Source organism: Polypterus senegalus, chromosome 3, assembly GCF_016835505.1.
Source record: "Polypterus senegalus isolate Bchr_013 chromosome 3, ASM1683550v1, whole genome shotgun sequence".
NCBI lineage: Eukaryota > Metazoa > Chordata > Cladistia > Polypteriformes > Polypteridae > Polypterus > Polypterus senegalus.
The window spans coordinates 136525482-136548285 of NC_053156.1; positions in this window are offsets into that span (position 1 = coordinate 136525482).

A 22804-nucleotide genomic window follows, 5' to 3' on the forward strand; every position below is an offset into this window, starting at 1 on the left:
TAAAATGTATCGTGTCATTACGATCGGGAATATGCGACGCTTGAATATAAAAAGTACCACGAATGCATCTGTATGTCGGCATTTTGCTTCACCACATCGAAGCATCCATCCCGTAGGATCGGCATAGAGGCTTTCTGTCACATGTAGATAGTTCCCGAATGTAATGACACAATACATTTTAAAAGTCTCACATACCATCTTTTGTGTCGTCTTTTTTAATTTTTTTATTTTTGCAACTTAACAACAGCAACATAATGTAAAGCGTTATATTTGAACCACTGAGAAAAAAATAAAGGACACGGTGAAAACGTGTATTTTGTGATTAAAGTGGAAATTTCGGCTTTAATCTCGAATTGTCCACTTTAACCTCGTAGTTTACTTTATCATTAAAGCAGACCATCGTAAACGTCATCCCAGTTTTTAATCGCTACGAGCTTCTTGGACCTGACAGCTGCGGAAAGCAGCAATAGATCGCCAAACAGAACAAATTAAATGTATGATATTCCAACTCTCTGCACATTTAGAATCTTTAGATTCATACTTGATATCACTTTCATGATGAAATGCATTGAAGTGTGTATGTTACATTTTACATATAATTTCATTTAAATAATGAATACTGTTAATAATTACACACATGGGGGTGACACGGTGGCGGAGCAATAGCACTGCTGTCTCGCAGGGAGTTACGTTGCTGGTATTCCCTGCTTGTATTCCACACTGTGCTCCGGTTTCCTTCCAAAGATAAGCAGATTTGGTGCCGCTAAAATGACGCTAGTGTATGCGAGTGCTTGTATTCACATTGCGATGAGCAGAGACTTCGTCCAGGGATTGTTTCTCAGTCGTGCCCAATGCTTTTTGGAATGGACACATCCCTGGATTGATGGATTTAATCAATAAACATCCTTTTCACAGATATTGCGGTAAGGTGTTATCGGAATTTAATAGGTGTTTTAGGCAGTTCACAACACAGAGAAGCCAAACATGTTCTCACCGTGATAATATCTCGCACTGCCACCTGGTGGACTCCTCCAGATTTACGTAAAGTACGCGCGCAAGTATAAACACTTCAACGCTTGCGTAGCAGGAGCGTCCGCTGCAGCATGCGTCGCGTCGCGTGAAGTATAAATGAGCCCTTATATGATTATTAGAGTTCAATAGTCACACAGAACACACCTTTTAAAAAAGATGTGTTTTTGAAAAAAAAAACTAATTGCTGTAGCAATGTAAAAGAGTTTTGTACTCCCTATTCAAACCTTCTTTGTCACTAACCTCTGATTTTTAAAATGATGTAGTCATTTCAGTCTTTACTTATGGCCCACACCATGTAGGGTTACCATACTTATTGAGACAATAAAAAAAGACTGTTTGGCCCCCCTTGGAGTTTTTCTTTCTGTGTAAGAGTGGCAGGGGGAATCATTGTCCCACTTGGAATTTGTCTCATTGTGAGACTGGGGAGGGGGTGTTTTTAATCACTTCCATAATGTGCATGGCACACTGTCTGAGAACCACTCGTCTATGGCATCTATGTGGATTCATCTGATGTTTTTTAAATATAATATAGTAAGTAGAAATTAAAAAAAGGACATGACTTGAAATAAATAAATCTGGTTGGGAAGGATGAGCCTCAGTACGAAAAATCTAAACCTTAAGTAACAGACTCTTTAATGTACAGATTCAAATAGCAAAGAAGCGACTAAGAAGGTCATTAGGAAATTGCATTACATAGCATGATGTGTCAAGAACAAATAAATAGAAACCATTCTTAAACTATACAAAGCACTAATGAAATCTCCTCGGGAATACTGTGTAAATGTATGGTCTTTGTATAACAAAAACATAATAATATAATCATATAAGGCATAAACTATTTAACAACTTAGCATCTGAGGAAAAAAGAATACTTCTTTTGAGTTGATAAACACTTTCAAAATAAAAACTGATATAAAACTCATACTTTTATTTAAAAACTTTTTATAGAGAGAGCCATGCTGAATCCAATATATGCGGCAGTAATCTGACATGTGTGTGTGCCAATCAATAAGGTTGTCCTGAACTTAATATGTGCACCACCTAACCGTTCAAGCTGTACTGAATCCAGTGCATGCGCCAGATGAATCTAATGCATGCTCTAGCAATCCGTTCAAGCTGTCCTGAATTCAGTATGTGTTTGCAAACCAAAATGTGTGTCCACAAACCAATAGACTTGACCTGAATCCAGTACATGCTCCAGCTAACTGATCAAGCTCTAATCCAAAGTGTGTGTCAGCTGAATCCAAAGTGTGCACCAGCAATTCAATGTGTGTGCCAACAAATCATTTGAGTTTTCTTTGAATCTATTGCACATGCCAGAATACCGACTGAGCTATGCAGAATCCAATGCATGTGTCGGCAAACCAATAGAGTTGTATTGTAGACAAACCAATAGATGGGCCAGCAAACCAATATGTGCACCGACAATTCCATTGAGTTGTGCTGAATCCAATATGTACACCCGCAATTTGAGTTGTGCTGAAGTAAAATCCATATATGTGCATACAAACCAATGGAGTTACCCTGAAACTGATACATGTGCCAGCATTTCAGCTAAAAACATATTCTTTTTTCCTAAACAGCACCTCATAATTTGGTGTGACTCTTCTGGCAGACATGACTTTGTCAGTTCTGTTCATGGCAAGCTTTTCAAACTCTCCCAGGCAACATGTAACCATTAGTTTGCAAAGACTTACAGTATTGGTTCTATGAAAATGAGAAGGAATAAAGTATACTTTTGGTGGTAGTACAGCACTACTGGTTTGTTTCATTTTTTCATTTTAGTTACCTTTACCTTTTCAGTTTTGCCCATTAGCAACACAATGCATCTGAAATAAGAAATACAGGTAACACACATGCGTAACTGTAAAGAAAAAACAAAGCAAAGATATTCATTGAGTAACAAAGATGAAACTCACAAGTCTTAAAATTAGTCAGCAGTTTCAAACACTTACTGTACATAGCACCTTCATGAACCTGCTTTATCCTAATCAGGTTCATAAAGGCTGGGCCTATCCTCGAAGTAAATGGCACAAGGCAGGAAACAGTCCAGGACACACATACACACTCTCGTTCATACTTGAACCAATTGAGAGCTGCCAGATAAACTAACTTGCACATCTTTGGAGATGTAGAAGGAAAACCAGTGAACTTAGAGAAAACCAATATTAACAAAGGGAAACATACAGACTGCACACCGACAATAACCAGGTACGGAATTCAAAGAACGCTGCCTTAATGAGACTGTCCAGTTATTTAAAGCAATAATTATAAACAAAAGGAATAGAAAAAGAAAGAAATCTATAAACACATATATCTAATCACATTCAAATCAGGTTTTATGCTGTAAATCAAATTGAAATTCAATATGAACCCTGCAACTTCAGATGGTAGAACAATGTGCAGAAGGGATGAACAGCTTTCACTAGATTGGAAAAAGTGGCAAGAAAGACTATCATGTACCACTGGAGGTATCTGAGGAACATGCCCTGCAAAAAAATGAAATCTAAGCAAATGGAAAAGTGCTTCTATCATGACATGAAACCTTGCTCTCCTATGGTAAGAATTATTGCCATATCAAAAAAATTGTATTTACGATTATTTAGCTTATTTTAAGATAACTTGTCAAGTATATATTGCTTACCCCATTGGCAGATTTCTTTGCTCTATAAAAGTAAACCAAGTCTTGTTTAAAGTTTTTTGTCAAGTTTTTGCATATGCATTTTTTTCAGTGTGTTGCTTTAGATTGTTCTCTTTAGGAGCCACTTTTGTTACAGCACACGTTAGTGAGTTCTTCTATTTTTGTGGGGGAAAAAAACAGAGTGTCTGAACCATTCGACTAAAAGAATTGATCTTTTCAGGGATGTTAAAAAGTGTCATTCTTGAAGTCAGCTTATTTAAGTGAAGTAGCAGATTGGCTGAACAACTTAAAGCAAAATATGAAATTTATCACATAAAAGGCTAAGCTGCTGCTGAGAAGGAAAGTTTTCTCAAAATGAAGTTGGCAATAAGCAAGCTTAAATGCATGCCAAAGTGGACAACTTTTTTTTAATACAGTGATGCATTATTTCACTTTAGGGTAAGCAGCAAATGAGGTTTCATCTTTACTAAGTGATATCTCTTTTCTCTATCTTTTCAGTGGAATATATGTAAAAGGAAGGGTTTTACCTGCATAATAGGCTAGGTTAGTTGGGGACTTTAAAAAAGGCATTGAAAGCATGGGGAAATGCTTGAGTATGCCCTGAGATAAACTGGCACCCCACTCAGGGATAATACCAGCTTTGCACCAACCAATGTGATTTAAACTGGATGGATGGATAATACGTAATTTTATACTAAATACACAATAGGCTGCATAAATAAAGGAATCTAGTTTCAAATGAGTTGTTGAAAATGCTATGGAATTCTCCCTTTATGCTCGCTGATGTATTTGTACAGGTTTTGGCTGTGGAAAGATAATAGATTGTGAGAACTGATATGCTTATGACATGCAGATTTTGTGAATTAAGTGTTACTGTGTGACAATAATGAATACTTGAAATTCATAAATAAGTCAAAGAATGTTTGTTAAACGATTACTTTGATTGACAGCAAGGTTTTCCAATGTAAATATAAGAAAAATAAAGGGCATGATCTGCAAGTACAAGAAAACAAAAGCATGATTGTCAATGTAAGGGAAAACAGTAATTAAAGTGAAATAAGAAATGACTGTAACACATTCTACAAGGTGATGGACAAGAGGAAGATGGTAGAGTAGAAAGAATAAGCAATGAAAGTGACAGAAAGAAAGGCAAAAAATTGTGGCTTTGAAAAGAGCAGAGAGAAGGGTCATATGTAAGAAAAATCTTTGACAAGCACAGGTCATCGAGGCCATCCAAAGCTGTCAGAGTCTGTTTTCTAAAGTTTTCTAGACATAACTAAGACACATTTAAAAATCTCACAATAACTTAATTTACACAAAAAAACATTGTATACATTGAACACATCAATTGAATAATTCCGTTATTTCAGACCAGCATTTGTCAGAAAGTACTTTATCTATTTTGAAAATATCTTCCAGTACTTCAGTTATTCTGTACTTTGTAGACTTCAGGATGTTTTATAGCCACTTGGAAATTTGGCCTGCTGGTTAAAGCATTGGATGTAAAACAGAATGTTCACCTCTTACTCATTCTGTTACCTCTATGCAAGTCACTAAATCTGCAAATTATTCAACTGAAGCAAATATACAGTACATATAAACAATTATATGTATATCTGTACTTGTGAAACATAAAACACTACATAAAAACCATCTGTACATTTTCTCAACCTGCCTGTCTTTGCAGTGGACAAAAGTCTGTCCTGGAAGTGTCAGGTACAAGTTGGTAACCAATCCCGGACAGGGTATTAGTCTTTTGAAGAGCCCTCTCATACAGTATCCACAGTTATTTAGCCAATCAAGGCTCAATAATAAATCTAATTTTTGCATGTTTGAGATGGTGGATTTCTTGCTGAAAATTCATGTGGACACATAGAATAATTGACACAGACAGTGGACAGAAATGTATAACAGAACATACAGAAATAAAAACATATAGAGTGAGGGGATTCACATATGCAAAAGATTGTCAAGAGCAAGGGCACCACTAGGATGACACAGGGAAGAGTAGGTATGGTCACCTAGCTAACCTTTGGAGGAGAGAAAGAGATGAGCAGAGAGAGAAAGAGAGGGTGTGCTTCATGATAGAGAAGGACAGCAGTCTGGGGCATGAGCATGAGAGAAGGGGAGAAAGAAAGAAATATGTCAAAAGTGGCAGCACAATATGGTGGCTAGACGTCTTACGGTTCCACACAGACCTGATTCTGAGGATTCACAGGGAGAGCTTTAAAGCTGTCTGTATACCATCTCAATCATTTAAATGCAGGGTTAGGAATACAAATGAAAATAGAAAAATGGGGTGTTAGAGAGGTTAGGTTCAAAAAGTGTGACAGTCTGGTACTAGACTGGTGGGTAAGTACTTATGTCAAACCACACATTAATCAGGAGTTCAAAATCTGTTTATCCTGGCATATTTGGGGATCAGATTTGTTATTTTACTGTAGCTGTTTTTGTTTAATAATAAAGACACCATTTTTGTTACCATTTTGTTTCCTGCGTCGTCTTCTGGGTATGCAGATTCTGCCACAGCCCTATATGAAGTACTAAAAGTATCCTATTTTAGTTGTCTATGACTAGTAGTGAAATGCTTTTTAGTTTTTGAAATGTGCTTATCAATCTCTTAACAAATATCTTTAGTTTTGTGAAACAATGAATTAGATTTTAATGTGAATTGAAAATAACATAGCAAGTTAGGGTTGGCTTTGGCTTTAACATCACGTTTCCAGATGGCAGTATTTTCACAGTATGAATATTTATCTCTTAAAGTAGTTTAAGATCGTAGACAAACTCTTTTGTATGATGTATGAATACTAAGAATGAGAAATAAAGCACAGATTTTTACATTTTTCCTCTGTGTTCCATTATGTGTATAGTTACAGCCCTGGCAGGTTAAGTGACTTGGCCAGGGTCACAGAGTGAGTCAGTCGTGAAGATTATACCTGTAATTGCAGTTTACACAGTTTCAGTCCTGACAATGCATTGGTGAATGTAGCACAAAGCTGTTAAATAATGCAGTATCTACTCAAAGTAGCCTAAATATTAATGCTCTGGTGTTTTGTGAAAAAGTGTTGTTACATGTTCATCACCTACAGACAAGCATCTTGAAAGGTTTTATGTTGTCCTATATTTCACAGATGGCTGAGTTTGCCCTTTTCTTTAATACATTTTTATTTTTTGAAGCTTAGCATTGTGTTCTGGTTAGCTCTACTGTTATCCCATACAGTAGTTACAATTCTTTTTCTGGGTTTAAGCCTTATACAAGTGAACCTGGACCATAAGTTGACAAAACTGCTTTGATAATTTGTTTGGCTATATCTGTTATTGTGAGGCACTACTAAAATGTGACCACCATACAATATCTAAAAATAAAAACGGTAGAGGTCTCAGGAATGTTAATTTGACCTAAAAATGTATCAGTGCTCTTCAAAAAGTAAAGAAAAAAATCAACAGTTTTGAAAATGTATGCTACTGCACAATGAGAGCAGCAACAAAGCCATGGAAATAACAAACAGGTTTACTGTATTTAACAACAAGACTCAAGTTTGAGGACCTGACTTAGTTGGTCTTCTGTTGGCTCACTCACTTCACATTTAATTTCTGTTTAAGGAAAGAAACTAAGCAATTCAGAGGAATGATGAAGAAATTCTGGGGAACAAATCTTAAAAAACAAGTCAGTTAAAATGAATTCAAAATAAGTTAATTAGCAGCAAAAACAGGTCACTAATTAAGAAAAGGTTTAGGATGAAAACCTGCAGCCACTGGGGTCCTCCAAGACTGGAGTTTGAGATCCCTGGTCTAGGCGAACGGACATGGAAGTGCATCTGTGATTGAGTGGCTGTCAATCTTCTGTTCCGCAGAGGGAGAAGAGGAGAAGGCATTAGTACACAGCGTCAACTTCTGGTCGACAAGTAATTCCCATCTCAGAAGCCCATAAGCTGTCTCCAGTACACAAGTGATCAACAACAGTCAGGTTCGAAACAAACATTCTCTTGATCATTCAGACTGTCAATAATGTAATGTAGTTGTACTTGGCACTGGGTATTACAGAAATTGTTTCTTTAACATGAATGTTGTCATTATTTCTAGAATAAATAGTTCCTTTTAGAACATGTCTGAAAAATGCTTTGATAAGCCTAACAGTATTTTAGCTTTATTTTATGATGAAACCAAATTGCTTTTGGTGGAACATGTATGCAAAATCTTAAGATCGGTTAATGAAATGTTGGAAAGAGAAAAATTCCTTGTAAGAAATTCCAAGGTCCCCAGATGCGGTTAGGTCTGCTGGCTATAAATATTTATTTAACATATGTAGTAAAAAAAAAAACAAGTGAAAACTAAAGAGAGTAGACTGATAGTTAAAGTTTATAAATGACAGAGTACATTAAATGCAAAAACACTCGTTTAAAAACAGAAAATACAGACCGGCATCATAACTGCAAAAAAGAAAGTACATTTTTTAGAATTATGGCTGAAGAACTTGAAACCCATTGAGATGAGTGAGTTCCATGGCCCAATGCCATGTATCTAAAATCATATTCAATAAAAGCAGAATATTGGAATTATGAAACAGCAAGTAGGCAGATATAACAAGTGGAAATGCATTCTATCAAGATAATATGTATGTGTAATGAATGGAAAATATTCAGCAGAAAAAAACTTGTGAGAATGAGTAGGTATAGACAGTTAATGGCCAAGTCAGAATTCAAGAGGGTACAGTGAATAATTTATGTAATGGACTTATAAGAGTCAAAAAGGCAACGAGAAGTAAAAATAAAATTGCAGGACACAAACAATTGTAATATATAAAAAAAGAAATAAAAATACAGTTTGTAAATATACACGTATTGTTCATGGGCCCAGAAATGTTGCAGCTTTAGAGGTAAAACATTTCTGACCACGTTTCATTTGAGTCAAAGTCAAAAGTCAAAGTGAAATTTATTGTCATCTCAACCATATACAAGTATACAGATAGATGAAATTGCGAAGCTCAGGGTCCACAGTGTAACAACATGAAGTGCAAATAATAAATTAAAAATAGAATTAAAATTTCAATTGTGCAAAGACAAGACAAAGAAGTAGCAGCAATATTGACGTGTAGTTAGCAATATGAACATTGATGCAATGTATGGTATTTGCAATATAGATACATAAATATAGTCAATAGATGTGTAATATAATAAATAAATAATAGATATTGATTTTATATAGAAATTATCAGTGTATGATAATAGGTGTTTAAGACGTGTAAACAATGACAGGCCAGAATGTTTCACAGCAGAAGGATATCAAGAAAGTCAAAATACTTAAAGGCCAGTATGAGACTTTCAATTCTTTTCTAAATGCACACTCATCTTTGCAGGAAAGTGGCTTGCATGTATAAAAGTTCTGTTTTTAGAGGAGGTTGAGGCAGTGTGGAAGATCCCAGGTGGCAGCATGTTGTTAAGGATTGTTATGATTAATTGGTTGTAGTACATTTGGCAATAATAAATGAAACATTTAGTAGTGCTCCTCCAGTAATATTCCATACTTTTCTCTGGATTTGAGCACTTTTATTTAGATTAACGTAACTGTGGCACAATAATGTGGTAGAACTTAATGATAAAGGATTTTTTAAAAAAAGGTAACTTCTTTGATCCAACCTGGAAAGACAGGAAACAGTTACAAGTCAGCAATTGCAAGTTCTTTTAAAAAAATTCTGATTCTTTGGAAAGAACAGAAATCAGTTTCTGGTTAATTTCATAATCTTTTTCATGGAGTGATTTTCACCATGTCTGAACTTTTTATATTATAATTTTGTAAAATTTGTATCTTTTTCTGGTCAGTTTGAAGTTTTTCAATATACAATATTCACATGTGTAATTATTTAGGACTTGTGATGTTTTTTGTTTTATTATGATTACTATTTCACATTATTGTTTGGTTTTGATGTATTGCTATTTTTTTAATTTCATTCCCCACCATTTTGTGGTTTGTTTCTGGCCTTGCCAGCTGGTTCCATTGCCAACACATGATACTATGAAGTTATAGACAATAGCCTTATCACCTGGAATATAAGGTAGTAATACGCTCCTCCCGGTGTCAGTCTAACATTTCAGTTGTTGTTTTGTGATTTAGGCCTTTAATGACCTCTTGGGCACAGCCATCAGCAGTGTTTCTGAATGCGGAGAGAATGTCAACCTTGTCGAGAGGTTTACTTACCTTGGCAGTGACACTCATGTCTCTTGTGATTCTTCCTATGAAGTCAGTAGACGGATTGGGAAAGCATGGGGGGTCATGAGGTCGCTGGAAAGGGGTGTGTGGCGCTCCCGATATCTATGCAAAAAGACGAAGGTCCAAGTCTTTAGAGTCCTGGTGCTTCCTGTCTTGCTATATGGTTGTGAGACATGGATTCTATCCAGTGACCTGAGATGAAGACTGGATTCTTTTGGTACTGTGTCTCTTCTGAAAATCCTTGGGTACCGTTAGTTTGACTTTGTGTCAAATGAGCGGTTGCTCATGGCGTCCTGAATGAGGTACATTACCTGCATTGTGAGGGAGCATCAGTTACGGCCCTACAGCCATGTGGAGCATTTCCCCGAGGGTGATCCAGCTCGTAAGATCCTCATTATTGGGGACATGAGTGGCTGGACCAGGCCAAGGGGTCGCCAACGTAACACTTGGCTGCGGCAGATAGAGGGTCATTTCCGGAGGGTGAGACTGGACTGTGTGTCTGCCTAGGGGGTTGCCAGCCGGGATCCCGAATTGTTTCATTGTGTAATGGGTGCAGCAACGCACTGTACCTGTGCATGCTCCCCAACTTGACTTGACTTGACTTGTTGTGAGCTAGTGTTTTTAAAAAATTAATTTAGGGCATAAACATCTTGTTTTCTTTTCATCTTCAACTTTTGATTCTATTATGGCCTTGTTACTTTGACTTTGTTTTGTTCTCCCAGTATTTTCACTATTGCTTTCATTTCAACACAATTTTTCTTCCTCCATCAACTGGTTACATTTTTGATCTTTTTCTCTGCCTTTAACCTAAGCAGAACACATATAATGTTCTTAGGTTCACAGGGTTATTATTATAATGTATACAAAGTACAGTGAAATTCTTACTAGCGTGTGCTAATTAGTATGCCAACACCATAAGCATTGAGCGTTTCTTCCTTACCTCAAAACTTTTGCCTTCAAAAGCTTTAAAATACATTCATAAGTTTACCTGTGACAGTTAATCATGTAGGTGTTACACAGTAATGAAAGGTGTTTAAATGGCAGTATACTAGCAGCTTAGGAAATTGTAATTCATCTTGGCATTTATCTAAAACAGTTTTACAGTACCAAGCTTTTACGATGTCCAGTGCTTAATTGACTTGTGTGTCATTCCCCCAAGTTTAAGTGAAGAACTCTGCTTGTGATGGAGAACAAGTGTTGTCTTCGACACATTGTGCCTTGTGTGCCATGTTTGACTCTTTGCCATATCCTCTGCACCTTCAAAAGGAAATGGTGGACCCTTTCAGCCACAACAATTTAGATGCTGAGATTTGCTAATTGAAGCAATGATTCTTCTCCCACACCAGGCCCAGTCATTGACACATACCTTGGAACTTCGAGACTGTGATCTTCCAAGGGTGCTCTAGCAAGAGTAGATTCCATACCCAGAAAGATATATGGTTGAAGTTCCAGGCTACAAACATAGCAAAGAGATACATGCACCTAGTTTTTAAGGAATGATGTAGCCTCTGCTGAGGTCCACTTCCAGTTACTGGTCAATGCCTGCTCATATGTAGGTGAATGAGTAGACATGGAAAGATAGGATACTAACAGCCATCTTGTATAATGGACAAGTAGGAGTGTGTGAGTAATAATCACTTTATTGTCTATAAGAAATAATAATACAGTGGTAATTGTCATTTTCAACAATGATTTTTTGTTATATAACAGTAGTAATATCTGCAAAGCCACTTTTTCACTTATCTATACTAATAAAAGGCAAAGCCCTCATTGACTCACTCACTCACTGACTCACTCACTCACTCATCACTAATTCTCCAACTTCCCATGTAGGTGGAAGGCTGAAATTTGGCAGGCTCATTCCTTACAGCTTACTTACAAAAGTTGGGCAGGTTTCATTTCGAAATTCTACGCGTAATGGTCATAACTGGAAGCTATTTTTCTCCATATACTTTAATGGAGTTGAGCTCGATGGCCGTGGGGGGCGGAGTTTCGTGTGACATCATCACGCCTTCCACGTAATCACGTGAACTGACTGTCAACGCAGTATGTAGAAAACAAGGAAGAACTCCAAAAAGTGTTGAAGAAAACATGAATTATACAATTGAGAAGGCAGCGAAACAATAAGAAGCGAGCGACTGACACATACAACCATATTCATGAGTGCAGCTACTTCGAAAACAAAGCACGGTGTAAACCTAAATTTTAAATTAAGTTCATAGACAGGCTGCCGCTGGCGTTTGTCATGCCCATGGCTAATGCGGGATACAAGTTTAATGAGAGGATGCAGGATATAAACGAGAGTTTTGGTCACTTTGTAACTAAGTTAAAATTGCTGGTAAAGGGCTGTGCTTATGCAAATTCCGAGAGACTGTGAAAAACAGAAAAATCCACAAGTTAATACACACGCTGTCTCTAGAGTTTCTCCACACTCTGAATCCTCCAGGCACTACTTACAAAAGGTTACATTGACAATCGTGTTATGTTATTTTTAAAATGATTCCTTTTCTTAGCACAAGCACAGCTGAGAAGCTTCGATGCATGTGCTCCATAACGTGTTAAAAAATAACACATTTAATCACACTTTGCATTCCAAGCAAAGGGGAACTTCTGTCAATGCATGATTTCCTGGTACACCGATTACATTGATTCACACATCAGAGCTACAAAAATGTAACAGTCGGAAGAAAGCGCATTGCTACGACTGATTGGAGGAAAAATTTCATTTTCAAAAGACTACCCTACGGAAGCCTTGATAAAAGCGTAGCTTTGTGCAAACTGTGCAAAAACGAATTTCGGTACTACGGTACTACACGGTACTATGTAAATGCAAAACATGTTACAGCGAACACACAAACTGTGTATGCTGTTAGCACTAGCAGTAGCAGTTCGAGTACCAACAAAAGGTGTCGGCAGCCCAATCCTGATGAAATGACTGGCTTCAGTACCAAAATTAATAAGTCAACATCGGTCAAACACATACAAGCATATTCATGAGTGCAGCTACTTCGAAAACAAAGCACGGTGTAAACCTAAAGTTTAAATTAAGTTCATAGACAGGCTGCTACTGGCGTTTGTCATGCCCACGGCTAATGTGGGATACAAGTTTAATGAGAGGACTCAGGACATAAACGAGAGTTTTGATCACTTTGTAACTAATTTAAAATTGCTGGTGAAGGGCTGTGCTTATGCAAATTCCGAGAGACTGTCTTTGTAGGGGGATTGACAGTTAAGGCGGGTGGGGGAGTCACGTCATCATCTCCCCTCCCATTCACCTCATTTCGCTCTGAGCTGAGCTCCGCAGCTAACACAGTCTTGCGGAACCAACTGCCACCAAATACTCACAGAAAAATCCACAAGTTAATACACACGCTGTCTCTAGAGTTTCTCCACACTCTGAATCCTCCAGGCACTACTTACAAAAGGTTACATTGACAATCGTGTTACGTTTTTTTTAAAATGTTTCCTTTTCTTAGCACAAGCACAGCTGAGAAGCTTCGATGCATATGCTCCATAACGCGTTAAAAAAGAACGCATTTAATCACACTTTGCATTCCAAGCATTTTGCATTTCCTGGTATACCGATTACATTGATTCACACATCAGAGCTACAAAAATGTAACAGTCGGAAGAAAACGTGTTGCTACGACTGATTGGAGGAAAAATTTCATTTCACAAGACTACCAGACAGAAGCCTTGATAAAAGCGTGGTTTTGTGCACATATATATATGTATATATATGTGGATGTATATGTATATATACTGTATATATGTGTGTATATATATGTATATATATATATATATATATGACAGCAACACTCATGACAATGAGAATGTCAATCATGTTACGTTATTATTACAATGTTTCCTTTTCTTTTTCATTACTTCTTTAACACACTACTTCTCCGCTGCGAAGTGCGGGTATTTTGCTAGTGTAACATATCTGTAGGGTTCCCATATTATCAGTGACTGTGAGAATCTTGTTCATGTTTTTGTTTCTAGCCGACTGCATTATTGCAATGCTCTTTTTGTTAGCCATCCAAAGAGCACTATTCACACCACATCAGAGAATGTAAAATACTTCAGTACACTAGCACTAAGGATTACATTTTTTCTATTCTGAAGTCTATCCATTAACTTCCTACCTATTTAGGATTTAAAGTTTAAGATTCATTTATTGTTTTTTTAATGCTTGTATGGCCATATTCATTTCTACCTTAACACTTTGAATGTGAGGTACAAATTAACTCATACGTCATTCAGCCTTTTAAGGTGTGATAAATGATTTAACTTTAAACCTCAGTATGCAACCACTATGGACAGAGCCAGCATGCTGATGATCTCTGCTTCCATGTCTCAATCACCTACTGTAGTGCTGCCAGCTGGTAGAAAGAATTTTTTTTTCGGTGGCAACAACTTGCAAAAAATAGTATTATAAATTGACAGTCCTTAGTTATATTATTGTAAAAAGGCATAAAGCTACTAATGCCCTGAAAGAGGTGAGACTTGTTGCAAGATGAATATTTTGATGATAATGACAGTAATCAAGATCGTGACAATCAATTGGATAATGTGGAACCTGTAGGCAATGGTTCTGATGCGGATAGCTGCATCAAAAGCATTTATTCATCACAAGGCACCAACTTGTCATGTCTGTCAGAACAGCACTACATGGACATTCTGTCACCCGCTGAGTGCAAACAGTCACCAACTACCAAATGTGTTGTGTGCAAAAAGCATGAACAGCACAAAGAAATGTGTTCATTTATACCTCATGTGCTTCTAAGCTTGGTCTCTGGGTGGCGCTTCAAAGACTCTCAATTAAATGTGGACTTTTAGTCATGTTGCTGGTGAAAATAATTAAAGAGTTTCTTTACGTTTTTCATTGAATCAATTTACATTTTTGACAGAGTTACTGTTGCTAATAAAGCTGTTGATTTCTAATACATTTCCTTCCGTTTTTTACAAGTTTTGATAATGTTCATTATTATTCATATATGTATTGACCTATAGTGCAACTTCTTGGTAATAAATGATCTAAGCAGTCAATGCATTAAGGGTGTGATTGATAGGTATACTCCCAATGCACCACTCAATGTTAATAATTATTTATCAGAAAACTACACTTCCATTGATAGCTCTGGAATATCTAAAAAGAATTTTAAATTTTATTTTGTGCTGTTTATTCTTTTAAAAATTAATATTATGTCCTATTTTGATGTAATTATATGTTGACTTTTTTGCTTTGAATTTAATTTCATTGTAGTGTTTTTATCACATCCTAATCAACCACTTTGTTAATAAAATGTGTGTACAGAAATAAAATGTAATAATAATAATAATATTATTATCATTGTCTGCTTTTTTACTCTTTAGGAACTAGTTGGTATAGATAGCATGTTTTGTGCTTCTCGTTCTTTTTGAGCATGTTATCCCTCAGTACATCGCACCTTCTAGTATTTATTTCAAAACTCAGAGAGATTGAGATAATGAAATGTGTCCTTCAAGAAAAATGTAATCATTAAAATCCTTCAAAGGAAACCACCACACGCAGTACTCAATAGCAGCAGTGTCCTGCCATGAACATATAATGTGTTATGTCTAGATGTGCAGTCGTACCATCCAAAAAAGCACTTAGAAAAAAAACAATAAACTGAATCTAATTAGATTAAAATATGAGAAAGTATGATTCTTAGATCAGATTCAGGGTTTTCAAACCACAGAACATAACGAAATTGGTGTTTTTGGAATTCATTTTAAGGAATATCATAACTAACATAATAATTATTAGTATTACACTGGAATCATATTATCAGACGAAGAAGAAAATCTGCAGACACTTACTGAAATGTTTTTTTTCATTTAGGCAAAAATAAATTTTATATCTGATTAAATTATACTCAGTGTATTTTTACATTCTTGCTAGCCTTTCTAACCAGAGATTTTCTTTCCCTCCTCAAATTATCTTGCAGTGTTCCTTACTTTCAATGTACTATCAATGTTCTCCTTCTCTTCTTACTGCCCAGCACATTTGGTTTCCTTAAAATTCCCCTACTGCTGCCCTCTTTCTCTGAAAATATTTTCCTTTCGGTTTTACCATTGGTTTTAAGGTTTCTTTGCCTGTACTGCTTTTTATGTTTTAGTCTTGCGAAAATACTTCCTTTTTTAAGCACACTCCCAATGTCTTACTTTAGCCAGGATTTTTTCCTGCTCCCTTAAATTATGCACCAGTTGTCTTTGATTTGAATAAGACGACCGTCAACCTGTTGGTTCCCTCTATATTTCACACCATTTCTAATCTGGTTTTCTGATACAGAATCTTTTGGCCATTGCTTATTCCCAGCTAAATCAACTGGTACTGTATTTACTAATCAATGTTTCAGGTATTTGTAAGTAATCTCTCCATAAATCTTTCTGTCAGACCTTTGTCAGCACTCCTTTGTTTTCACTGCACTGTCTATATTTCATAGTGTTGACCACACATCTCAGTTTGCACTGCCTAATCTGTGCCGCTGAATCCCTCTACTCCTAGATCGGTAACATTTTTCATTTTTGAGTTGGTCCCATGTGCTGCCCACTAGCAGTTAGGAGGTGTTTTGCATCTCCTGACACCACTTTTTGCATTCACCTTCTGTCTTTTAGAGTAGTCAGATAAGTCAGGACGTTTCTGCACCTTTTGACATGTATGAACTCCAGCAGCATGGTGGAACATTATATGTTTATTCTATGCTTGTAGCTTTCTCTCTCTTTCTATTGTGCCCAGCCTACTACCCTTGCAATACATATAATACACACAGGGCATACCAGTCTCTAGTAGTGTTATAAACCCTATATTAACAGGCTGTTGCCCATTATCATCATGTTTTTTTTTTAACCTTGCCCTGCCAGGCCCTAATCCTGTTGCGTGCAAGCATTTTGTTTGTAACTCTATCCACTGGAAAAACTGTCACCATTACTAATACTGACTTTCAAGTTGAAAACAGGTATTTTAAGTATTTCTTTATACTTTTTTTATTCTGTCTTTAATTTAAATGTTTCATATTGCATTTTTAGCGGCTATATGCTATATTTTTTTAGTTGGTTTTCACATATAATTAGTGCTATTATGCAATATACTTGTATCAGTTTGACAATGTGATTTCTTTATAATCATCTTATATATAAACATACGCGTGGAAATGTATGTGGAGTCGGGGTAAGGATACACAAGCGAGGCCAGCACGTCGGTAAAATGGTATACCTTTTACTTTTCCTTTCAGCGATAATACAAAAACGAGGAGAGTACATCAGCAAAATGAAACCTCCAAAGAAAGACAGTCGCTTAGTTGCTTTATGCACAAACGATGCATTCACGTCAGCAAAACGAAACCTCCTAGGAGAGAGATGCCCGAAGTAGTTCCTTACAATTACCTGACATCTCTATATTTCAATTTGTTTTCTGATGATTTCAATAGTTTCTAAGACCCCAGGGTTTTTAAAGCATGGGCTTAAACAGCTAGTTTCATATAATAATTTGCCACATGAAATTGTGTTCCAAAGAGAAACATTTTTTTTAAATTTAAATAAAATATCTTTGTTGTTCTTGTATTTTGAAATGGAGCTTACAGTAAGTGTCAACAGTCCAAACATTGCAACAAAGGCTTAAAACAAACCGAGTATGTCCTCTTTGAAGCAGGACAGATTACAATAAGATAATGTGCCTTATACATTTCTAAGCCTTGATTTTGACAATGAAACAAAATTGGAAATAATACATTATATCCCACATTTTTAGTAAGGTTTTTCTTGTAAGGGTATGTTTCCTGTTTGATTGCTAGTGTACAGAGACAATTGTGAATTGGGTTTTGAAATTTTCCACGATGCACGATCGATTGATATTTGTTCTATGTTTTTCAGAGGCTTTGAGCTACATTTGTTTCTCATTTTATCTTTCCAATTCAGTTTCATCTATGCTTATGTGCTGTCATAGCTTGTAACAAATGATGTTTTGCAAAAAAAGTGTGCAGAGTGTCAAAGCAGTCAAACCTCTGTGACTGGACATGATTTAAAATGTATACCAGCACCAGCAGCCACATGCATACTCAAATCATAATTTTTTATTATGCTATGTATACTAAACATATTATATGCAGTGGTGGTGCATATGTTGAATCACAAGTAGATACAGTAGTTTGATGGCAGGAGCACACACAGATAACATATATAAATGCGAAGAATTATTATTATTATTAACATGATTTATTTTTTCCTAAACACCTCATCATACAGTATATATAAAGGATGTGCTATAGCCACAGTGTAGTCTCAGACATATTATTTTTTGAGTGAGTAAAAGTAATTAGTAACTTTTGTTGTTTCTTGTTGGTAGACGGTTTTCTCAAGGCCACAACATTAGGCACTTCTGAGTAATGATTTGAAAGAATTTTAAATCTATTTTAAATTGTTTTAATAATCACTACAGCATTACGTAATACCACTGTTAATGCTATACCATGTTAATATGGTCTCCAGCAGCAATATCTATGCATCCATTTTGTTTTCATGGTCCATGGCTGAAATAACTGATGTGCCAACAGTTTCCCAGACTTCTCCTTGATCTTTTATATCACACTTAGTGAAAAACTTTAAGTGTGAAGTTTTTCAGTTTTTATTACCTAGTTGTCTACAAACCAGGAGGAGTGCTGTGTAGGAAGACAAACAGTGAGATGATGTCTGTCTCATTTTAATTGACATTTTTTTAAATCTTTTTTCTTTGTAAAGCAGTATGGATATGCTATTTTTGTTTTTGTGTGCAGATCACTATTCAGAAACAATCCTGATGGGAAAAAAAATATTTATTAAGTTTTAAAGCTTGTATGTTCATGTTTGGACTTGTACACCTTGAAACCCACCAGAAGAACCAGGCATGATATTATTTTAAATATATTAACAAATACTTTACATTGTACAGCACAACTTTGTAGCAAATTAATATATACCACAATTGTGAAGAAATAACTTTGACTTCAAAATTATTGAACTTATCCTTTAAGAGTATTGTACAAAATTATGAATGGAAATAGAGCCTAAAAGATTTAGCTGCAATAGAATATATTATGAAAGATGGGCAGTCTTGCTGAAACATTTTCTGGAAACCACATGTTATCAGTCTTAAGCAGAAAAGGTTTTGATCTATTCAATGCACATTTAACAATATCTAAAGAAATAAATTTGAATTTAAGATATAAAAAAAGAACAATTCTTTAGTCTAGGAGTGTTGGTGTCTGAAATCTACAGACCATGCTGTTGAAGCCTGCAGCAAGAAAAGATAATTAGTCAATAAATATTCATGGGATAAACAAAAGATCACTAGCCCATGAAGTATGTTGGTCAATCCTCCACGACACTTTATAAAAGCTGCTAAAAAATATATAAATCCCTCCATACAAGTATAATCTCATTATCCTACACTATATAATAAATGCCTGCATTCCCAAGGCAGATCCTATATCAAAACTTTTACTTTCTATCTTTTATCTTCTATTTTCTACCTGCTTATTTCAGTCAGGAATCTTTTCGAGATCCCTTAACTGATGAAACACCCTAAGAAAACATCTCAAAGTTTTGCACAAATGTTTAACTGGCCATCAAAGTTTTGCTACTGTACATGTTGAAATTTTAGCACAGAATCTCTGTGTTTAGCATCGCTACCTGGCATCTCGAGGAAACTGGGCTATTACTTCAGCCACCAATCCTGTTTCAATACAGATATAATTTAAACGGGGGGCAGGGTGGCATAGCCCCCACAACAGATGCACTAAGTTACTAAAGTAAATCTCCATTATACCAAATACTCCAAATATTGTTGCTCTGTGCAAGAAAGGACAGAGCTTACTATACTTTCTTAGAAGGCTGGTGTCCTTCAACATTTGCAATAAGATGCTGCAGATGTTCTAGCAGACAGTTGTGGCGAGTGCCCTCTTCTACACATTGGTGTACTGGGGAGGCAGCATAAAGAAGAAGGATGCCTCATGCCAGGACAAACTGGTGAAGAAGGCAGGCTCTATTGTAGGCATGGAGCTGGACAGTTTGACATCCGTGGTAGAGTGACGGACACTGAGCAGGCTCCTGTCAATCATGAAGAATCCACTGCATCCACTGAACAGTATCATCTCCAGACAGAGGAGCAGCTTCAGCGACAGACCGCTGTCACTATCCTGCTCCACTGGCAGACTGAGGAGATCGTTCTTCCCCCACACTATGCGACTTTTCAATTCCTCCCAGGGGGGTAAACGTTAACATTATACAAAGTTACTGTCTGTTATACCTGCTTTTTTATCACTCTTTAATTTAATTTTTGATCAGTATGCTGCTGCTGGAGTATGTGAATTTCACCTTGGGGATTAATAAAATACCTATCTATCTATCTATCTATCTATCTATCTATCTATCTATCTATCTATCTATAATAAAGGCATTGCTTTTTAACTCATATGTTTACGTTTTAAGTTTTATATTGTTTTTAAGAAATAGGCAATGTAAATATGTTGATAATCTACAAATATTATAATTAAATATCAATTGAGCTACTACAGCAAGTGACAACAAATACACAACCTACATTTTTTTATAATGTTTTAGTGTCTACTGCAATTTTTTTTGTCTGTGTGTTTCAAAAGATTTTGGTTACATCTTTGAGGTGTCATTCACTATATTTATTTTATAGAACATCAGAAAAATACATTAAGAGGGTTTTTTTTATCATTCATGAAGCAGACGTGACATGGGCATGCTGTTCCCTGTGTCCCTTGCCTGGCAAAACATCACATAATGTTGGTATTAGCATGAGCTGTCTGGGTGTGTTCCACTAGCCTTCTTTGCCAGAAGCTGGCTTCACAGTATAGTACTTGCAATCCAAGTTTTCCTTTTTTTTATTGAGGACCATGGAAAACGTAGCAACTTGAAAAGAGAAGACCTGTCATAATGTCTTCCATACATCTTATTAAGATATTAGTGTGCATTGGGGGGGGTAGAGAGTCGGGCTGAGGGATTCAGTTGTGATTATCTGCCATCTGTTGTTTTCACTGTCTCCAATTGCATCAGCGTTATGTGAGAAAAGCTCATTCGCCATGGAGTGCAGAATATATATTAAGAGATGGCTTCAACTGAGCAAGTACCCAGCTAATCCCTTTAGCACACAGGACAAGACTGCCACCAGCTCTAATTGATTTTGAAATGACTTGCGCTGAATCAGTATAGAAAATGAAAGGTTTTGGATTCCCATGTGCTTTGCAATAAAGGAGCCAGGATGTAAGTCTGATAGCTGATGGTATTGTGGAAAATCTGATAAGAGGCTTAAATCCGTACTAAGGTTCAAAACTAATTTTAATTCCACTGTTAATAGAACACAGTGGATTGTCACCTGGTTAATTATCTCCTGAGATGAGTTTTTGCAAAATGAAAAGTATGATACAGTTTTTTAGATGTTTTTCTCATCTTATTATTTATTAAATCTCTTTTCAGTAGCTGGAAGGCAGGAAAAAATGGATTATTTCAGTTCCACTGTGGCTCTCCGTCTGACGTGCCAAATGTTTTTTTTTCCTTCTTCTTAACATGCCACTGATTATGCTGTCAAAAATATTTTCTTACGTCTCAATTTGCAAATGAGGTGACATTTTCATTTTGCAGTGGTAGTTGCACAAGAACTCTTACATTGTACCTATTAACCTTTTTTTCTTAATGTTTCAAAATTTATTATGGTCCAGTATTTTAAAATAGAAATCATCTGTTTAAAAACATCTTTAATAAAATATTTCTTCTTACAACCATATGTTCTTCTTATTGAAATATCCCTGTGTTATTTTTGTATTGGATTTTTCTTTTACAAATTTGCTGTATGGACCCTGCTGTATAAACCCTATCCTTAAAGCCTTTCTTGAAAGATATTTTTTTTTATTTTTAGACCTGAAATGACATATTTCTAAATCTCTCTAATGATTTAGCAGGTGTCATAAACTGGTTATATAAAAGTATATGCACTTGGTATAGTGGTTACTCAATTCTAATATTTAAATAGAAAAAAGATACATATTTTGCCTGTTTCTTATTCAGCTGCTGTGCTGTTTTCAAATGTTTGGTGTCTGACCATATAATGCAATTATAACAAAGAGGAATGCCATCACATATTACAAGTGGTAGGGTATAAACTTATCAGTGCCCTTTCACAGTGGACAACATGGTCCATGCAAGTTGCAAAGCACTGCCTGTGAATGAGTGATGATGTAATTCTCACACATATGCACAGGTTGTTTTTATACAATTATAACATTAGTGTAATAACTCAGTTGTACTTACTTTAAATTATTACTGGGTTAATAATGTTTAACTATGCATCACTGATAGGTATTGTTCTTTGTACGAAAAAAGTATGCCCTTAAAGTACAAAAACCAGATGGTCAAAGAAGGCAAGAGGTAAGGGTAGAAAGAGAGCTAGAAAAGTCATTATGGGTGGCGGGGAGAGGAAGAAGAGTCAAAAATGCAGCAATTCCAAAAATCTGTCAAAAATGTATGTTACTGTTGATCAAAGAAAAGATTTCAAAAAGCAAATAAATTGCAAGGAGTCATGAGTAAATGAAAAATACAAAATCTTGGATGATGATCATTATGCACTGCCAAGTTTTCTACTAGCAGTGCCATTATTTCAGACGTCAAGTCAAGTTTATATATAATGCACACTCGTATATAATGCGCATTCTGATTTAGCCCAAAAATTTAATGTAAAAAAATAAATTTTTAACATACAGCAACAGCGCACTGCATGCAGCAACATTTGTTTTTTGTCGATTTATGTGTGAAACCATGGCTTTGTGTGCTTTTCAGAAAGTACCATGGCAGACCCACACTACTCTGTCCCACCACTGACCGCTGTTGCCAGGGCCACAG